The sequence below is a fragment of the Marmota flaviventris genome, chromosome 3 (genome assembly GCF_047511675.1).
Source record: "Marmota flaviventris isolate mMarFla1 chromosome 3, mMarFla1.hap1, whole genome shotgun sequence".
In the NCBI taxonomy this organism is placed as follows: Eukaryota; Metazoa; Chordata; class Mammalia; order Rodentia; family Sciuridae; genus Marmota; species Marmota flaviventris.
The window spans coordinates 140,350,673-140,372,671 of record NC_092500.1 but is presented as its reverse complement, the minus strand read 5'-3'; positions in this window follow the sequence as shown (position 1 = coordinate 140,372,671).

Here is a 21,999-nt window from a genome sequence, read left to right as displayed (position 1 = left end):
CTCCTGGCTTCCTGCATCATCAGCAAGAGGGTGATGGCTTCTCAAAAAGTGCAAGTGGCAGTGCTAACTGAGGCAGTGGTTGTAGGAGAAATTCCAGCATCCGCAGCAGCACAGCTGTGTGGATTTAGGGTTACACCATTCCCCTACCGATTCTTTGGCCCAAGGAACAGTAGTACAGTTCTGCTGTTGCCCAATCTCTGGGGGACCTCAGGGGACCTCATCTCCTCTTTGTTCCCACCTTGCTCTTTTTTGTTTTTACTTTTACAATCAGTTTTCAAATTTAATGTTTTAAATGCTTAGAATTGCTACTGTTTTCCCAATAGTTATGGTTTAAGTATTAAGTGTCCCCTGAAAGCTCATGTGTGTGACAATACAAGAAAGTTCAGAGGTGAAAGGATTGTGTAATGAGAGCCTTAACCTAATCAGTGATTTAATCTGCTGATAGGGATTAACTGGGTGGTAACTGGGGGCAGGTAATGGTGTGACTGGAAGAGTTGGGTCACTGAGGTTGTGTCTTTGGAATTCATATTTTGTCCATGGTGAGGGGAGCTCTGTCTCTCTGTCTCTCTCCTTCTTTCTCTTTCTCTGAGTTGCTTTTCTCTGCCAAGCTCCTCCAACCATGATGTGCTACCTCATCTTGAACTTAGAGTAATGGAGCCAACTGTCTATGGACTGAGACCTCTGAAACTGTGAGCCTCAAATAGATTTTACCTTCTCTTGTCAGGTCTTTTGGTCACAATGACAAAGAAGCTTACTAAAACATTAGCCGAATACAGATTAACGAAAGCAATGTATGATATGCCTATGTCATGCCCATTAAAAAAAACTGTAGAATATTACATTATTCTTCAAGAGTTCTGCTGTTTTTTTTTATTTGTTTTATTAAGTAACTGTGTCCAAAGTCTATTATATGTGGCTCCTTGATATCATCCTATATTTCTATTGTGCCTATTTTCTTAGAATATATAAACAGTGAGTATAAATAGCACTGTTAGGATTAAATTACAGTGTGATTTTATATCAGAGCTCAGTATATTGCTTTCTTAGTCCCAGTTATTTCTGTGTAAAACTTGCATATATAGATGAACCAAGTGGTCATCTAGCAGTGAGATCAGTATCCAAATAGTAATTAGTAATTAAATTTAAAAGGTATGTATTCTCTAGTAAAAGAAATATATATATATATATATATATATATATATATATATATATACCTAGCATTGTTATATTTGCTTAAATATTTGTTATAAAATTATTAGATCATAATGACAATCAAACAATTATGTGATATTACAGAGCAATAGATGTTTTCTATCTTTAGAAAATGTTATAAAGAGACAACACACTTGGTTGGTGAAGAAAATAGCCCCAAACAATTCTAGCTAATGAGAACTCTGTAGACAAAGTTTGAAATGGGATAATGGCCAGATATAAGGCAAATAACAGTTAAAAATATGGAGAAGAAGCAATGTAGTTTGAAATATACCATCAATCACACTGCTTTGTGTTTAAAGTTATATATTTCAAGAGAGCTCTTGCTAAAATAACAAAATTTTATATTGGAAGAGCAATGTACTATTGTTATTACATTATACAGAGGTAATGTTCAGGTAAAACAATGTTGGACTGATTGCAAGAAATAATAGCAACCAATGAGTCTTGAGGAGTAAACACTAAAGGAAAAAAACTAAATGGAAAAAAAACAAGAAAGAAAAAAAAAGAACTAAGAAAATAAAACACAATCTGATGGCTAATTTTCTTTGGTTTTGAAAGGCATAAAAGAAAGTAATGAGAGGAAAAAAATGATGGTAGGCAGATATTTAATTGTTTTCTAGTTTAAGATTATAGGGTAATTCTTGCTCCTGTGTTAAACTGAGAAAAATGAGGAAAGAACATTTATAGAAAAATGAACATCGAGTATGAGTTCCAGGAGACAATAAGAAAGCATTCCTTGAAAGCATAAAAACTAGAATAGAGCAGAAAAGAGCAGAGGTCTCTTCACAGGGTTTCAAAGACAAGGAAGAATCTCTATCACTTTACTGACCCTGAGCAATATTCTCAGGTCACTTAAAAATTGAGATTTAATTTACTAAAGTGCATGCATCCACATGTACTCAGCACATGCAATCTTTATAATATGTGTATATTTTCAGTAGTTACAAATTCCGTTTTAGCATAAAATTAAATGTGCTCGCAAGGTGTGCGAGCATGTGTGCGTTTGCCGAATAGGGGCAGATGCTAAATGAACATTGTCTTTTCAGCATAGCATATCATTCCCAGGTGGGGGGGTAGCTACATACCATATGAATGTAAGGAGGTTCCTAAAAGTGTTCACATGGTCCAGATGTACACTGTAGATGAGCAGGTTGCACATTTATTTAGATACACAAATAAACCTAGATCAATTAGCATTTTCTGTTGAGCCTCAGAGCAAGACAGAGTGAAGGACACTGAGGGATGGTAAGAAACACAGAGGAGGCACAGAGGAGTCATGAAACAGCACCCAGGACAGTGGAGAGGATGAAGGAAGACTTGTTAAAGGGGAAATGATAGTGATAGTCAGTGGCTCTGTTCAATTACTATTTGGGTCTTAGCCAAATATGCACAAAAAATGTGATACATTAAAAAAAATCTTTTAGTATAGATGATAATGGTGATGTTGATGAAGATGATTTTGAATAAAAACATATCATGATTATAATTATCTATTCAAAGCTTATGTTGTACAAAATTGAAAAAAAAATCTGAGGTTCTTCATCAATTTGAGATTAAGAAAACTCGGTATATTTTCCAGTTTAGTTTCTCTTGATTGAACGATTGAAGAGCAATCAGTATAAAACCTAATTTCAAAATCCTTGGCAGCTATAATGATATTTTAAATCTCACACGAGGAAATTTTCATTCTAAATTGTATTCCCTTGCTTCAGAGGAATGTACTCAACCGGTTTCAAAGATCAATGAAAATAATGACACATTTGTCACTTGAATATATAGCCTTATATTATTGTAGTTAGTCATCTTATTTCTAAAAACAAACAAAAAGCCCTAGGTGAGAGTACATTTTTAAGCTGTTCTGAGGGACCAGGACCCTGTCAGAGACAAGATGAAAGGAAAGTAAAAGGATGCATCTCAGCATGGGACACGGATGTGCCAGAAGGTAACAGCTGCCCACTAAGGACACCCACAAGCTCCTTTCCTTCAACCCTGCTTTGTTCCCTTCTCTCAAATCTCTATTTCTAATGGAAAAGGTAAGAAAGAACTGAGGCCAGTACTGGTTCATATGGTAATATCAAGCTTCTTTTGTTCCTAAATCCCACATCTCCATTATGTAATAAGCATGGTGAATGGGGAAAACTGGAAGTGAGGAGCATGCTCACCTGTGTGTGGAACTTCCCCTCCTCCCCTACCATCCCAGGTTATACCCAGGACCTTTCTTCCTCAAATCTACTCCTCTTTCCAGCTGTATTTTCTTTGCATTTCTTTTTTTTTTTTTTTTTTTGTGTGTGTGTGTGTGCAAATGTTGTTAAGAGTTAAAACAGAAATTTCAAAGGAGCAGTATGGAGCAGGTTTGGGTGAGGGGTGGAAAGCTGAGATGGAGAGTTTGATTGTTCTGCCTTGACAGAGGTCAGAGATTTCATTCCATTGGGTCTTTTCAGGGATCTGGTATGGAAGCCAGCCTTCTTTTCTCCACTGGCTACTGTCCGAGTCTTTCTGTATTCTCTGAGTCCTGCAATAGTTGGTGCTCCTGGAGAGTAACCACCATATTTATCTGCTTAACCATTTCTGTCTACACCTTGTTAAAAGTGAGGTTAAAGGGCCTAATGCAAGGGTGCATGCCTGTAATCCAGCAACCGAAGAGACCCAGGTGGGAGGATCACAAGTTCAAAGCCAGCCTTCGCATTTTAGTGAGGCCCTAAGTTATTTAGTGAGACCCTGCCTCAAAATAAAAAATAAATAAATAAATAGGGTTGGTCATGTGGCTCAGTGGATGAGCACGCCTAGGTTCAATCTCTGGTACCGGAAAAAAAAATGTGATTAAAGATTAATGTAAGACAATTAGAACCATTACATCCAGAGTTGTAAGCCTCTGGGTTTGGATGAACATTTTCTTACATTCTTCAACTCAGAATTACTTAATTTATTTCTTTGGCTTACTTCAAAATATTTCCAAGGCCAACAAAAGGTCAACAGCTTTGACTTTGTATAATATGAAATAAAGGGGGAACATTTATGTATAAATATTACACATAAATGTTATAGGTAACACTATATTAATGCAACATTTATTTATATAATATTTTATGTAAAAATATACAAATGTGTATATTTATATAAAAACTTACATGAATAATGTAAATATGTAAGTATAGTTATATTTATATAAATGCATACTAGTGTATCAATATATGAATTATAAAGTATATATTTTAAGATATATTATAAAATATAATATTTGTGCATAAAGATTATATATATACACACACACACACACAATATAATATGTTTTATTTATTGTCCCTGTCCAATCTTATTGTCAGAATCAATGGCACAACATCTCTGAAAGCTCTCACAACCGTGTTCCCTGCCAAGGTAACTCACAATATACTTCTTCCATTTGTTATTCATATAGTCAGTTCTAGTTGCAATTGCCATTTACTGATTCCCATCTGTTAGAGGTTTTTCTTGTACCCGATGGCAGTAGAAGCAGATTGGGAATGTAACAGAAAACATTTTCTTGGCATGGAAAAGGAATATTTGTTTTAATTGACAAGGTGTAACATTTATGGGACAAAAATGAATTTTAGCCATCTCATTTGTTTTATTTCTGTCTATTCAAGACAATTATTGCCTTTAGGTGTATATACAGCAACCTCAGGAAATTATGGGAAAGACAGAAAAAAAAAACCTCCTGGAAGAGTCAATTCAAGCTCTTTGATATTAAAACTTTCAAAGCAACAGCAGATTTGGAGGATGGGGAGGGAGGATTAGGGTGGTGGTGGAAGTTCTTAGTATCTTAGGTGCTACCATAATTATTCATTTGTACAAAGTAAGGAGTATTATTACTTTTTAAAAAGCAATTTACCCTGCTTGGCAATGATAAATAAATCATTTTATTATGAATGAATCTGAAGTCAATGCTTTCAAATGAGAAAAAAAATCAGTCCACTATTTCTCCTTAAGAATGATCCTATATTTGATGAATATCTTTCGTCTCATAATGATTTTTAAAAATCTTATTTCTTAGTACTCTCATGAGCAGTAGAATATATCGAACAGTGAAATGCTAAACACTTTTTGAGATGAAGTTGCTGTTTCCATTAAACTTATCACAATTAATGAGTGAACTGAGGATTTCAGATACATACTAAATTAGAATAGTTTAAAGAGATATTAGAAAGATGCCAAAGAAAAGTGAAGTTGAAATTAGCTATTTTGATCAGTGGAAAGATACTATATAATCCCCAAAGGAACCAAAAGTGTTGGCAATGTTCTCATGAGATCATTTTATCACAGAGAAAAAGGAAATAAAATGAAAATATTCTTTCCCATTTGTAACCCAGTCAGTCTCATTAAATCATTGTACCATGCTAAAAAAAAAAAAAAAAAAAAAAAACAATTGTCTGCAGACTGAATCCCATTTTTCACCTGGAAAAATATCAGGTGTAATATGAAGTATCCCAAGGGTAAATGTGCTATGGAATAGGAAGGACAATTTTAATTGATACTAGTAGTTTTAAGCCCCAAGGGACACATTAAGTATCCCTTTAGAGCCACACTGTAAGAAAAGCACTTACACTACATTCCATCTTTTTTGGATCTGTGTTATCCCTTTGAGAGGTAATTTGCCCATAGCTGTTTTCCTATATCTTTAATTGATTTAGGAGTCAGGGTTAAAAGAGGAGCAGGAGAAAGGGCAATGTTTAGAAAATGCTAAGGGTCCACTCAGTTATCGCTCCGTCTCTTGACCAAGCAGAAATGAGAATTTGTACTTTCATCTTTTCAAATTTTCAAAAGAAAAACCTCTTATACAAAAATAATTTTTGGATAAAGGTATATCCAAGTTCAGAATTTTTTTTCTGTCAGTTTGATTAATGCTGTGTTGACTCTCATCAATTTCCTAATAATTGACTGGGGTCACAGTGTCTATAGGGATGACCTTGTGCATTCCCAAGGGGTGATGGTATTTAGAGGATGCTCTTTAAAATCTGTTTCCCATTGACCTTTCAAATCCTGTTAATTGCTTATATTGTGAGCATTAAAAGTCAAGCCTGGCAAAATAAAGAAAACTGAAGGGAACAGATGAAGTTTTCATTCCAAGGAACACAGCCAAGAAGAAGCAAGGAATAAAACCATGCCAAATGTGGGCCAGGTGGAGACCTGGATTGGGCTGTAGAGAGGAAGCAGATTTGTTCTGCTTGACCCCAAGGGTAGCTGAGGACATGGTATTTATCTCTAGGAATCTTTTTTTCTGAAATTACTGAGACTTCTGGACATTTCAAATATGTAAATACAGGATAAGCTATTAAGTGATTGGTATACATTTGAGAAGATTCAAATACCAGGTGAGGACGAACAAGTAAAAAATTATTTCCAATCCCAAGGCTCTATGTTTCCCAGTCTAAAATTTGCATTTATTAAAAATTTATAATCTTTAAAATTCTATTTAAAAAAAATAAGAAATAAGGTGGATTTTGATTTACAAGGAAAAATGAGGCATGTGTGAATTTTAAATTTAAAAAAATCACACAGCTTAATTCATGATTTTTGTTACATAACAATTATAATATTCTTTTCTAGAGATGTTCTTCAGTATTCCCTGCAATTAGTGGAAAGATAAGCAAATTTTCCACTAAATTATTTTGGGCTTCTATTCTATTCTGCCAAATTAAAAAAAATGTAGACAAAATTAATTTTGTCCTTCCAAAATACTTAGTTAGCTACTGATAGTAAGATATGAGAAGTCAGGAAAATTCACTGGGCAGAAAAGTTGTTCTTCTTTTTATTAATAGTTATATTACAAGCCTGAACTGAGGCTAATGGCCCCTTTCTCTGTGCAGGAAATAATATTTTTGTTCATGTTTTACTTTTGTAACCAGTAACACTTTCACAATTGCAATGTGACTCAAACTGGACAGAGGGGCCTCTGGCACAGGGTCCTTCAGTCTGAAATAATAAGTAATGTGTAGTTTTCCAACAGTTAGTAGAAACTTCTCATTTGCATGGATGAGTGGGACACATAAATCAGATAAGGGGAGGTGGACCAAAATCTGAAGAGGAAACAAGGGGAAAATTTCGGAAAGTTTTAATCTATGTCTAGTTCTATTAATAGTTTATCATATCATGCATGCAGACTGAGCACACATTTGTTGAGTCTAGTATTGCCGCCAAGAGAGCTGTCAATCTGATATGTATAAAAACACATATAACCTCTACAACATGATAGAGCAACTAGGCTTGATTGATACTGCAGTTCACATAACTGCAATTATGTTCCTATTGAACATCCAAACCATAATTTTCAGTTTAGTCTTTTTGCCTTGCTATAATGATTGAGCTTTAATAATGCAAATCTACTCTTGTTATTCCCCTTAAGCACCTTCTGATGGTCTCCTAACTCCTTGAGGATGCAGACCAAATCCATTCTAGAACAGCTCCCATGTTCTAGTGCTAGCCCCTGTGTTAGCCCATTCATTTACTACCTTAGCTATAATAAATTTTAATGCTTTATCAGTCCCTGTCTGTAGAGATCTTCCATACACTGTATTTCTCCCCTAAGTTTCCTTTAATGGTCTAAAGCTACTTATCCCTCAATTTTCATCTTGACAGCTTTTTTTTGGGAGATTTCCTTCTCACAGCAGACTGATGTAGTCCCCGGGTATGTACTCCTAAAAGTCTCATATCTTTGCAACACTAATTATATTTATTTAATATGTGGCTTTCTTACCTTACCTTCAAGTTGAATAAGGGCAGGAATTTGGTAAATGATTTTTTGGGTAAATAAATGCATGGTAGATCCATATCACTTATAACCACAGATCTAGACACAGTCTCAATACCAAGATACTAGTTCAATTAAATTTCTTGAACTTTTTATTTTCAAATACATGCACACAAGTAAATGCACATCTCACCTTCAACTTCCTAAAATTAAAATTCCAGAGCTGCAGATTGTATTTTCCAACTTGTCCCATGTTCTCATATTTATCACAGCTTCCCATTGTGTGGGGATTGTGAAACAGCATACTTAGGTTCCCTGTTCCAATGCCAATGGAACAGGAGTCATTGTGTCACAAAGTAGATTGCTTTGTTCCTGCCAGAGAGAGGACAGACAATATGCTCAGGATAGAGAAGACAATTTGGACATTCAGATGAAGGAGTGCTATTCAAATAACACCTGTTGCAGAGTTATATCCTGAAGATTCTGTGTGCATCCTTAGTTAATAATTAGTGGGACTCATGACCTATGAAAATGATTGTGGAAAAACAAATTGTAACAACAGAACCTGAGCTCCTTGTTCAGGAAGAATGCCAACTACACCCAGGCAAAAGTTGAATAAAATAAGAGCGAATAACAAGTCATGTGACATTATTGTGCACAACTCACTGTTTGTCTTGAATACTTGAAAACCAGATTGAAGTTTCCTGGGGAGAAAAATTAAAGATTGAAATGTTCAGTAGATTGCAGCTACATCAGCCTTCAGCCAGGTATGTAGCATTAATGTCTACCCTGCTCTTACCTGATGGAAGGCACCATGATAGGCATTCAGCAAATGGAAAGAAAAATATCTGTTTTCAATGAGTTTCTGATTAGGTGGAGAGGAGAGGAAAACAAGACAGTAAGTGTAAGAATCAGATTAGAATGCATGCGATGATACAGGCACAGAAATATGCTATAGGAAGTCAAAGGAAGGAGATTTGTTTGACCACAGGGAATGATGGAGACTTCAGTGACAACATGCATCTGAGGTGGTACTGGCAAGGTGATATGGAAGAAAATAGCTAAAGACAGAAGCAAGCAGGAAACATGAGCAAAGGGTAAGAAGTGAAATTGTCTCAAGAGTTAAAGAAAATCAGCTCAAGGAACAAAATAGCTGTCTATGGCCTAAGCACAGAATGCCTAGACAGAAGAGTTTGGAATCAACGAGTGGTAGACTTGGAATAGATAATACAAAACCAACAGACCTTGAAAATAAGGCCGGAAGTTTTAATATTATACTATAGGCAATACAAAGATAATGAACTTTTGGTTTTGATTTTGTTTTTAGGAAGATAGATTTAATTTTTTCAGATTATGTAATTTATCAATTCTATGACCATTTTTTTATATGAGTATTATGGATCAGGCACTTTTCTAAGAATATGGTCTCTTCTCTCGTGGATCCTACATTCTGTGGGAACTGACAAACAATAAACACATTAAAGGGGCAGGGTGATCATATACTATGAGCAGGGGTAGGGAGTGGGGGGCGGATGGAGTCCTAGGAAAATTTAGACACTGGTTAAAATGCCTTTTGGAAAGGTGTTTATTAATGGGACTTCTTTTCTACTTCACAGATCCATGGGATGTCCACTATTCTTGCACCATATTATCTCTTTTTATATTTACCCTGCCTCATGGAATCAGAAACACTTTAACTATAGATAAATTAGGGTAAAGCACTTTGTTTTTCCTTTTTGACCCAGCTTGCCTCATGTTCATAAGACCTTTTCTCCTATCTCCTCCCTACAATGAGATTTTCAGGCATTATTTGGTTTTGAGAGTTTGTATCTGAAAATTAACTAAGGTCTTAAATTTGTAGTAAGTCTCACTTAAGCCAGGAAAGTATAGAATGCTTGATTCTAGTCTAAAGAAAAGCTAGGTTTTATGAAACAAAGTAGAAATTTTTAGCACTCTCTCTCTCCAATGTGGAAACTAGGAAGGGCTGCCTACTCTCAGTGGCCAAGTCTTCTGTCCTTTGAGAGGTTAAACATCTAGAATTTCATGCTAAACTATCGATTTTATGTGTTGTTAATCACTGTTTTCTTCCTTCCTTCCTTTCTTTTTTTTTGTATTGGGGATTGACCTTACATGTTCTCTGCCACTGAGCTCTGCCTCCAGTTCTTATATTTTATTGTGAGACAGGGTCTTAGTAAGTTGTCAAGGCTGACCTTGAACTTGAGATTCTCCTGACTCAGCCCTTGGTTGGTTACTTTTAAATGTAAATGTACCATGATTTTCAAAGGAACAACACAAGGCAATACAAGGCAAGCAAACCAACTTAGGGCCAGGAAGAGCCCACACTAGAGGAAGAATAGAATTGAGGGATGAGCCTAAGAAAAGATATTGGGGAAGTGTTACAATAATAGGTCAAGTAGGGTGGAAGAGAGCAATAACAATATGAGCACCAAGGAGGAAGTCAGTATCAGGCAAGTTAGAGCCAATGACATATAGGTCCAATGGGGAAGAAGTAAGGCTGAGCCTGAGTTTAACGATTGGGAAGTGGTGGTTTCCATGAATTATACCACTGAAGTCAAGGAAAGATCAAGATCAAAAAGGAAGATAACACTAAGCCCATTTCCTTCACATGATGGATCCATAAATGTGTTCAACTTCAGGTTCTTCAATTTATTGTTACCCCTAGGCGATGTGCACTGGTATTCTCTGTCAGTACAAAGAAGAACAATGATATGGGACCTATACTTTCTGATTAATGTATGTACAACTCAAGAACCTTAGAGAAAAATGCTATTTGATAATTTAAAGGAAGAATATTCATCTGATAGAAAGTACGAAAGTGTCCTTAGAGTGATAATACAGATGACAAAATGAGGTTGCAAATTTGTTGTTACTGAGGAGAATTTTTAAAAAGACTATATTAAAATGATGGGCAGATCACTTCAAAGCAGAACAATAAAATGACTAAACTTCCTCCTAATAAAGCGGTTATATGATTTTTATGAGAGAAGATTGAGTTTTGCTTCTAAGTAAAATTTCTGGGTAATATGAACATGAACCAATATAGAGGGTTTGAAATAAAAAGGATCAATATTCTTGTTTTTATTAAATTTGTTTCAAAATTAAATTTGTTTCATAGTTACACATGCTAAGATGATTTATGCATTTTTAAAATAAGATAATTGACAGATGTAACAACTATTGTCAAATTAGTCACATTTGCATTTGGTTTCCAATTTTCAGTTCTCTTTTAAAAATGCAATTATTCTTAGCAGTGAGGAATATAAATCTCATAAGATACATGCAAATCCTGACTTTGATTTATAGGTTTCAGTGTTAATTATACTAATGCCAACTATGCTAACAGTTTGGAAATTCTTTGACAAATACCAATGCAAATGACAGGTCTAGCACATACAAATATGGATGAAGACTTGCCTGATTTTTAAAATTTATTTTACAGATATGGCCATATAATACTTAGTCTATAACTACTCATTTTGTTCTGGAAAAACGTCATCTATAAAATTCTGGAGAGAAATTGCTCTGTAGAACAAATTGGATTTACACAAGAATAAATCACTTATTGCCAAAAAAATGTGGAGGATGGAGACGCAAAATGGCCAAGGCAAGCTAAGCCCCATCAACTTCACCCCTCCACCCACATATACCTTGTGCAGATATGAGTAAAAGAAAGGCTTTACTAAAGTCCTTTCAAACTTCTGAGTTTCTCCTCTTCCTTGAAATGTATCAGAGTATTTAGATAATTCCTTTTATTCCAACTTTCTCTTAAAAATAAACATACTTGGTAAGACTTGATTTTACTTTTCAACCTTCTACCCTATATGCCATCAGTTGTATTAAATATGATATTGAAGGTTCTAACATTGGTTTCAGAAAACAGTATATACCAAATATTAGGTGAACATGTAAGTGAAATTTAAGTCAGAAAATCTTGTATTTATTCCTGGGTTTATCATTTACTAGATAATTTATTTTAGTCTATTAATGTATCTTTTAATTTTAATGTATTTTAAAGCTAACAGATTTGAATGAAATCATAAAATAGTAATGTTAACATGTATCTTAATAAACTTTTGAAACCAAGAGTTGATTCTTCAGAACGATCAGCAAAATTGATAAAACGTTAGCTAGATTGACTATAAAAAAAAACAAAAAACCTCAAACATCTAACATCAGAAATGAAAGAAGGAGCATTACTATTAATTCTGCAAAACTAAAAAAGAATTATAAGACAGTACTGTGGACAATTATACCTATTGTCTGATTATACCAACAAGTAGATGAGCTCAGTGAGATGGACAAATCCCTAGAATCACATAACTGACAAAGACTGAATAATGAAGTAGAGAAACTGAACAAACTTTTAACCAGTACGAATATTAAATCTAGAAGAACTTCCTGCCCTCTAAACAAAACAAAAGCAAAAATAAACAAAGTACAACAACCAAGGACCAGATGGCTTCAAGAAGTGTTAAAACAAATTTCTCTAAAAGATTTTCTAAAAAACAAAAATGGGTGGGGGGGACTTCAATGAGACCAATATTATGCTAATACAAAAACCAGAAAAAATACTGCAAGAATTACAGATTGATATCCCTGATGAATATTGAAGGAGAAATTCTCAACAAAATACTACTTAATACTAATGTGCTGAATTCAATAGCAGGATATATGCTATATATATGTTAATAACTATATATCATGTCCTAACTATGTATCTTGTTCTTGTCATTAAAGCATGGTTCACTGTTTGAAAACTGATCAAGGTAATGCAACCTACATTAACAGAATAAGAGATAATAAACACAGGATTATCTCAACTGATTCAGAAAAGCATTTAATCAGATACAACATGCTGCCATTATAAAAACACTCAGAAACAAGGACAGAAGGACACTATGTCAGCACAAAAGGGCACATATGGAAATCCCACAGCGAACACTATACACCCAATGGTTGAAGAATGAAAGTTTCCCCTCCATTATCAAGTGGAGCAAGGCACTTCTACTCTGCCTTGTACTGGGATGCCTAGCCAGCAATGCAGTAAGAAAATGAAATAAAAGGCATCCAAACTGGAAATGAAGAAGTACAATTACCTCTGTTCACACATGATGTTACATGTAGAAAACCCTAACTATTCCATCCAAAACCAAAATTGTTAGAATTAATAATTGAATTCAAAAAAGTTGCAGTATAAAAAAACAACACATAAAATCAATTGCATTTCTATATGTTAATAATAAAAAATTCAAAAGAAATTTAAGAAAACAATTTATAAGCACTTAAATACATAGGAATAATTTTATTCAAGAAGGCAAAAGACTAGTAGATTGAGAACTACAAAAGAAATGAAAGAAGACATAAATAAATAGATTCCAGTGTTCATGGACTGGAAAAGTTAATATTGTTAAGGTGGCAGTACTACACAAAGTGAGATATGGATTCAGAAAAATCTCTATTAAAATAGCCATTTTTGGGGGTGAACTATAAATATGTATTCCAAAATTCATATTGAAATCTGATGTATTTGGAAGAGAAAAAAATCTGGAAAATGAAAAATAAATTTGTAGGTTTCATAATTCTTGATTTCAAAACTTTCTATAAGGTAACAGTTTTCAAAACAGTGGGTATTGGGAGGCTGAGGCAGGAGGATCGCCAATTCAAAGCCAACCTCAGAGAAAGAGAGGTGTAAGCAACTTAGTGATACCTGTCTCTAAATAAAATACAAAATAGGGCTGGGGATGTGGCTTGGTGGCAAATACCCCTGAGTTCAATCCCTATACTCCTCAAAAAATAAAAACAGTGGGTACTGGCATAAGATACACAAATACCAAAGGAATAGAACACAAAGCGTAAAATGAACCCTCACAACAAAGGTGAAATGATTTTCACCAAGGACTCCAATACCACTCAACTAAAAAAAGGGCAGTTTTCTCAACAAACCATACTGGGAAAACTGAATATTCACATGCAAAAGAATTAAGTTGGATCCTTATCTTATAAAATATACAAAAATAATTAATAAAAATGGATCAAAGACTTAAATATAAGAGCTAAAAGTAAAATATATGATAAAATATGATAAATATTAGATACTAATACATAGATAAATATATAAATATGATAAATATTAGATAAAATAAATATGATAAATATGTTATGATAAATATTAGATAAAAATATGAAGGGAATCTTCATGACATTGGCTTTTATAATCATTACTTGGATACTGTACAAAAATTATAAGCAATACAGAAAAATAGACAAATTGGAGTACACAACAACTTAAAATCTCTGTTCATTGAAGTACACAATCAACAGACTTTAGGATCATCAAAAATGGGAGAAAATATTTGAATATAAAACTGATGAGAGGTTAATATGTACAGTATATGGAGAACTCATATGGCCCAATAACACAATACCCCCCTCAAAAAAACAAAGGAATTAAATAGATATTTCTCCAAAGAGGATATACAGACAGCTAATAAGCACATGAAAAGATATTCAACATTACTAATTATTTGAGTAATGCAAATCAAAACTATAATGAGATATCACTTTATACTCATTAGGATTACTACTATTAAAAAAATAAACCCCAAACCAGAAAATAATGTTAGCTATTATTATATAGAGAAATGGGGAACACTGGTACACTGTTGGTGAAATGTAAAATGGTGCAGTTGCTATGGAAAACAGTGTAGTTGTTCCTCAAAAAATTAAAAATAGAATTATCATATTATCTAATCATTCTACTTCTGAGAATATACTTTAAAAATGAAAGCAGGGAATCAAACACATATTTTAGCATCTACATTCAGAGTAGCATTATTAAAAATAGCCAAAATATAGAAACAAACCAAGTGTCTTGTTGCCCCACAAATAAAGTGTGGTGTATGCTTGCAACTGAATATGATTCAACCTGTAAAAGGAAGGAGTATCTGCCACATGCTGCAACTCAAGAATGCTATGTTAAGTAAAGTAAGCCAAAGATAAAACAGTAAGACAAACTGCATGATTCCACTTATATAATATACTTAGAGTAATCGACTTCATAAGGATGGCAAGTAGAATTTCAGTGGCTAGAGCTATTGGGAAGGGAGAATGCACAGTCGTTTAATAAGTGTAGCTGTTCAGTTTTGAAAAATGAAAAGGTTCTGGGTTGCACACAATATTATCAACATTTCTTCATTGAAAAATGGTTAAGATGGCAACTTTCATGCCTTTTATGTTGTCTACGTTACCACATTTAAAAATGTTCTTTTACTTTAAGAAATTTAACAAACAGAAACTTCTCAGAGCATAGCATTATGGGAAGAACAAAGCTACAAATACCTAAATTTGAAATGGTTCAGCTTCATGCTCTAGTGTTGTGACCTCAGAATTACCACCTAATCACTTTAACACTCTAGTATGAAGTCATTTTTTGCTATGACCATCTTGTAAGGATGTGATAAGGAATCATTCATATTCTGTGTTTATAGTCACTGGGATAGCATGTAGCTCTTGATAGATTTGCAACAATGATTATTTCTTTACATTCGCCCCAGGTAATAGTAAAGCCTAATTGACCACAAATAGGTATCTATGGATTTAAATGAAATGATCAAATTATCTTACATGGACTAATACATTTTTATAGCATATTATGATTTACACAGGGATTTTATATGCTATTTTATTTTTAATACCTCTGGAGGTGAGCATTATCAATTTTATTTTACCAATGGATAATTTGAATGTGTGATTACATGCTTTGCTTAAAATCACATATTGCTGTGATTCAATACAATATTTCCTACTTCAATTTCATTGTTATTTATATTGTACAACCAGGAAAAAAATCCAATCTTTATACTTAACTACCTCTGATAGTTTCAGAATCTTTTTAATTCTCTTTTCAAGATCTTAAAAAAATAATAGAATTTATTTGCTCATCTGGACGATTAAGCAGTTTGAAGTCAGGGATTATATCTCAGCTGTTTTTCAGTCTTACAGTTAGTCCATAGTTCAAAGCCCTAGATATATTAGGCAATAATATATTCCTCAAATCAATAACATTTGCTCAATTTTATGGTGAAAAATGAAAAACAAGAATGACACAAACTATTAGCCAGAAATATTACATGTCAGACTTGATTCTTATTGCATCCTGTTCATATCATTTATTCATACCATTTATTTAGAAATTTAAAAATTTTTACTTGGAATCTTATGTTTTCATAAAAATTCGTTCAAATGCTAAAGTTTAACATTGATATATCTTGGGAATAGAATTCAACAAACTTGTATTTGTATGGTGTAATGATCACAGCTACATAATCTTTGACAATATGATATAATTGAAACATATGTTGGACACCAATAAAACTGACCATTCGTTCTGGATTCCAAGATTAGCTCTGCTCCTAACTGTGCAGGTACCCTTGAGCAAAGAACACTTAAATGCTTTCTGTCTAAATTTCTACATATGCCCAATGGAGATGATAAAGCTTATTCTACTCTTTGTCCAAATGATAAGACAGCAAAACAGTGTTATAATCATAAGCAAATCTTTATCTCCCATAAGTATAGCTAATAATAGTACTTGCCTTCAAGTTTATAATGAGGATTAAATAAGTTAATATTTATAAGTTACATAGAACAGTATGTAGTACATAAATAAGCACTATGTAGGTGTTGGTTAAACTTTGTGTGAAAATGTGTGTGCATAGTTTGAAAAGTACAAAAATGCATGGTAAGTCAATATTAAATAAATAGATAAATAAATCCCAAGCCTCTTCACTTGAGGCCAGTATTATTCCCCCAAAATGTTAATCTAGATAAATTATATACTTCCAGGACTTGAGTCTCATTTTCCTTATCTGAAAACTGGATTAAATGATCTTTCATTTACTTATATTTCAGATAATATATAGATTTTGTATCTCCCATTTTTCAAGAAGGCAAAATTAAATATAAATATCTAGTGTGAAGTTAAGAAAGTGAACTTTTTCTACATCAAGAACAATGTTATTTTTTAATAATTTTTAAAAATTTATACATGACAGTGGAATGCATTACAATTTTTATTACACATATAGAGCAGAACTTTTCATATATCTGGTTGTATATAAAGTATATTCACACCAATTCATGTCTTTATACATGTATTTTGGATAATAAGTCCATCACATTCCACCATCATTTCTAACTCCATATCCCCTCCCTCTTCCTCGCACCCCTCTGCCCTATCTAAAGTTTGTTTATTCCTCCCACACTCCCCCTCCCTACCTTGCTATGAATCAGCCTCCTTATATCAGAGAAAGCATTCAGCATTTGGGTTTAGGGGATTGGCTAACTTCACTTAGCATTATCTTCTCTAACACCATCCATTTACCTGCAAATGCCATGATTTTATTCTCTTTTATTGCTGAGTAATATTCCATTGTGTGTGTGTGTGTGTGTGTGTGTGTGTGTGTGTATCACATTTTTTTATCCATTCATCTATTGAAGGGCATCTAGGTTGCTTCCAGTTTAGCTTATTGTGAATCATGCTGCTATAAACATTGATGTAGCTGTGTCCCTGTAGTATGCTGTTTTTAAGTCCTTTGGGTATAGATCGAGGAGAAGGATAGCTGGGTCAAATGGTGGTTCCATTTCCAATTTTCCAAGAAGTCTCCATACTGCTTTTCATATTGGCTGCAACAATTTGAAGTTCCACCAGTAGTGTATGAGTGTACCTTTTTCCCCACATCCTCGCCAACACTTATTGTTGTTTGTATGCATAATAGCTGCCATTCTGACTGGAGTGAGATGAAATCTTAGAGGAATTTTGATTTGCATTTCTCTAATTGCTAGAGATGATGAACAATTTTTCCTATATTTGTTGATTGATTGTATATTACTTCTGAGAAGTGTCTGTTCAGGTCCTTGGCTCATTTATTGATCAGGCTATTTTGTTTTGTTTGTTTGTTTGTTTGTTTTTGTTTTGTTTTGTTTGGTGCTTAGCTTTTTGAAAGAACAATTTTAATTAAGAATGATAGAGAGAATGAGCAAACTACTGAGATAAATTGTTTATTTATAGAATGTAAGGTGCAAGTAATTCTCATTTTTCAAGTCTTCTTAGAGGCCCTTGAAGAAGAGGAAAGAATTCATGAAAAGCTACAGCCACTGTTATGGTATGAGGAATTCTGGCAAAAGCTCCCATGTTAGTGTAGGATTATTCAGTGGTAAAGTGATTGGAGGGCTGGGACCTCATCAGTTCATTCTTATTTGAATGGACTGACTGGGAGGTAAGTGTAGGCAGGTGAGATATGCCTGGAGGAGGTGGTCACTCAGGATCTTCCCTGCAATCCTTTCACCTTTCTCTCTCTGCTTCCTGGTTGACGATCAGTGTTCCTTCACCATGCCCTTCCGCCATGATGTTCTGCCTCCCTTTGTGCCCAGAGCAATGAAGCCAGTTCACCATGAATTTAATCTTTGAAAATGTGAGCCAACATTAACTTTTTCTCTCTAATTGTTTGTGTCAGGTACTTTGGTTACAGTGACAAAACCGGAGGAACACAGAAAATAAAAAATCCACCCCATCCTTTAATTACACTCAGCCTAACTACAGCTGCCAGCTTTCACCTAGGGAAGTATTTCAGTATGGCTCAGAGAAAAGGGGTACTCTAGAGCAGAACAGAACTGCCACAGCTAAAAACCAACTTCCCAGATGCTGGTAAATTGTCACCATTAGCAAATACTGAGAACAGCCACAGTGATGAACTTTTAGTCAAATTTGTGGTGGCCTGGAACCAAAGACTGGGATCATGTGAAGAGGCTTGGGATTTATTTATCTATTTATTTACTATCAAAGTACAACTTTATGGTAAAATGTGCATTTAATGAGTTTAGATAAATCAATATTAATTTTGGTGAATCTCAAATTGTTTTGTTAAAGGGTATGAAGATGGAGCTAAGTTTTGAAGCAGTCTTCTTGTGATTATTAGACCAAAGATGGAATGTACTCCATAGAATTCTTCCACGTTTTCAAGTGTGTCCCAATATTCTGATAAATATTCATAAAGCATATTTTGATGTTTAGTATTTTAAGTGAATATTTGGTGGTTTAAAAGAAGAAAACCCAAATAAAGCTTCACTATGTAAAAATTTACAAAGTCAAAGCTCAACACAAAGTGTGTTAAATGATACTAATTAGTAATTGAGAGGCCCAGGGTGATAAAGTGCAGGATAGATAGTGAAGTAGCTAAAGGAATAGCCATGATGTCTCTGAAAGTATGTACAGTGAAGTAGGAATAGAAAATAAAGGCAACGAGGGCTTGGGTTGTGGTTCAGTGGCAGAGCACTTGCCTCGCACATGTCAGGCACTGGGTTTCATCCTCAGCGCCACATAAAAAATAAATAAACAAAATAAAGGTATTGTGTCCATCTATAACTAAAATAAATAAATAATAAAGGCGACTAAAGTATGCAGTTCCAGTAACAATGAGCATAAAAATGCATTCACAACATATTTTGAAAACAAATTCAAATTATGTTGAATGGACCTGAAGAAAAATTAAACAGATTTATTTGTGTGTGTGTGTTGGGGGGGGGGGGGGTACTGGGATTGAACCGAGGACCTTCTGCATGATAGACAAGCACTCTACCTCTGAACAACATCCCCAGTCCTGAACTGAAATATTATTAAGTGATAATTTCATGTCTAGATTTTCTCTAACTATGATATATTTAAACTCATAAAATTATCTTACTATATGAAAGAGCAGACTAAGGGACCATTAAGAAAATATCAGACACAGTTTAGATGGACAGGGATTCTGGTTTGAGAGACACGTACATTTCAAAGACTGAAAATTTTTCTATAATGATACTTGTTATCCAAAAAGGAAAAAAAAATCACATGAAAATCTCACTGGTCATTTACACTTAGCTCAGTTGCCAATGTTTTGTACACGCTGGGTGCTTTATTCATACCAAATTGCTTTATATATACTTCAAGAGAAGCATTGACTCTTACTTTATTAAAATAGTGTAATAAATTCTGATTCCCAGAAATAAACAAGTCTTTGAAATAATAAATTCATTCTATTAAGTCACTTATAAATAGGTACTTTTTGAGAAAATTACATACCATTCACCTTAAAATCTTTTTTAAATTTTTAAAAATTTATTTAAAAATTTATTTACTCATTCTAATTTGTTATACATGCCAGTAGAATGCATTTCAATTCATAGTACATATGTAGAGCACAATTTTTCATGTCTCTGGTTGTACACAAAGTAGAGTCACACCATTTTTGTATTCATACATGTACTTATGGCAATTATGTCCATCTCATTCTGCCACCTTTCCTATACCCATGCCCCTTCCCTTCCCCACCTTCCTTTTTGCCCTATATAAAGTTCTTCCATTCCCATGTTCCCCCCACCCCCATTATGGATCAGCATCCACATATCAGAGAAAACATTTGGCCTTTGGTTTTTTGGGGATTGGCTACCTTCACTTAGCATTATATTCTCCAACTCCATCCATTTACCTGCAAATGCCATGATTTTATTCTCTTTTAATGCTGAGTAATATTCCATTGTGTATACATACCACAGTTTCTTTATCCATTCATCTATTGAAAGTCATCTAGGTTGTTTCCACAATTTAGCTGTTGTGAATTATGGTGCTATAAACATTGATGTGGCTGCATCACTGTAGTATGCTGTTTTTAAGTCCTTTGGGTATAAAATGGAGGAGTGGATAGCTGGTTCAAATGGTGGTTCCATTCCCAATTTTCCAAGGATTCTCCATACTGCTTTCCATATTGGTTTCACCAGTTTGCAGTCCCACCAGCAAGGTATGAGTGGGCCTTCCCCCACACATCCTCACCAACACTTATTATTTGTATTCTTAATAGCTGCCATTCTGACTGGAATGAGATGAAATCTTAGAGTAGTTTTGATATGCATTTAACATGGTGATATCAATATTTATTCATGGAACATAGAAATATTGCTGTAACATTGGGAACTTGCCCAAACTTTGACTTACTTGTTTTTAGGAATAGTAATAATTATTAAGACTGATGAGAAAAAAAATAGGTATGTATGAGTGGAATAGGAATAAATTCTAAAATGCCTTCGGTTCTCCCATATTCCTTAATAAATGTCTCTTTTGTCAATTTCAGCATTCAGTTAATGCAGAGACTTAGAGATGCTTGTTGCCCTTGGGAACATGCAGCACATTCTCTCATACAGCAGTTGCTGCCTGAGTGAGAGAAGTGGGAATATCATATTTTTGCATCTTCTAATAACCAAAAGGACCACCCTGGGGGTTTCACTCAGCACAGCTCTTCTTGATTCTTACCAATTCTAGTCACAATGAAGTTGGTTTTAAAAAAACTAGGGGAAAAACAAAACCCTAAACAACTTTAAAAATCTCTTGTGGCTCAGATTTCTAAAGTAATCAAGTAATAATGTTAAAGTTTCTAAAATCACCTAGCAAAGAAAGCATGACTCCCCCGGCCCCAGCAAATCAATTGTTTTAACACCCCCTCCCTTTAAAATAGTGGTAGTTATTTAATGAAAGTAAGTATTTTAATTTTATATAGTTTCATTTTCTTAAATATTGTCCTATTGAGATTTCATAGGAATTCATCATTACTGTGCTGTTTCCAACTTGTCCAAGCTCTACATCTGATTTTGTTTGTCTGAATATTATTTTTATGACAAAATAAGAAAACAAGCTTGTGATTGGTTCCACATTTGCAGGATATTCTAAAAAATAAAATCTTTCTTTTTATTTTTTGTTCGTAGTTAATATTTTTCTTTGAGAGAAAAACATTTCTCATTTAAATGTTATCAAATGTATCCCTTTAGTTATTTACATACATTAACCAAATTCACATGAACCCATTTATTTAAATAAAGATAATTGAGCTAAACTAAAATTAATATGTTTTTGGATAAAAACTGCAACAGTGAAAGATGGTAACATTAAATGATGCTTTCTTAAAATTTTCTTAAGAACATGAAATATTTCCAAAAAATATTATTATTAT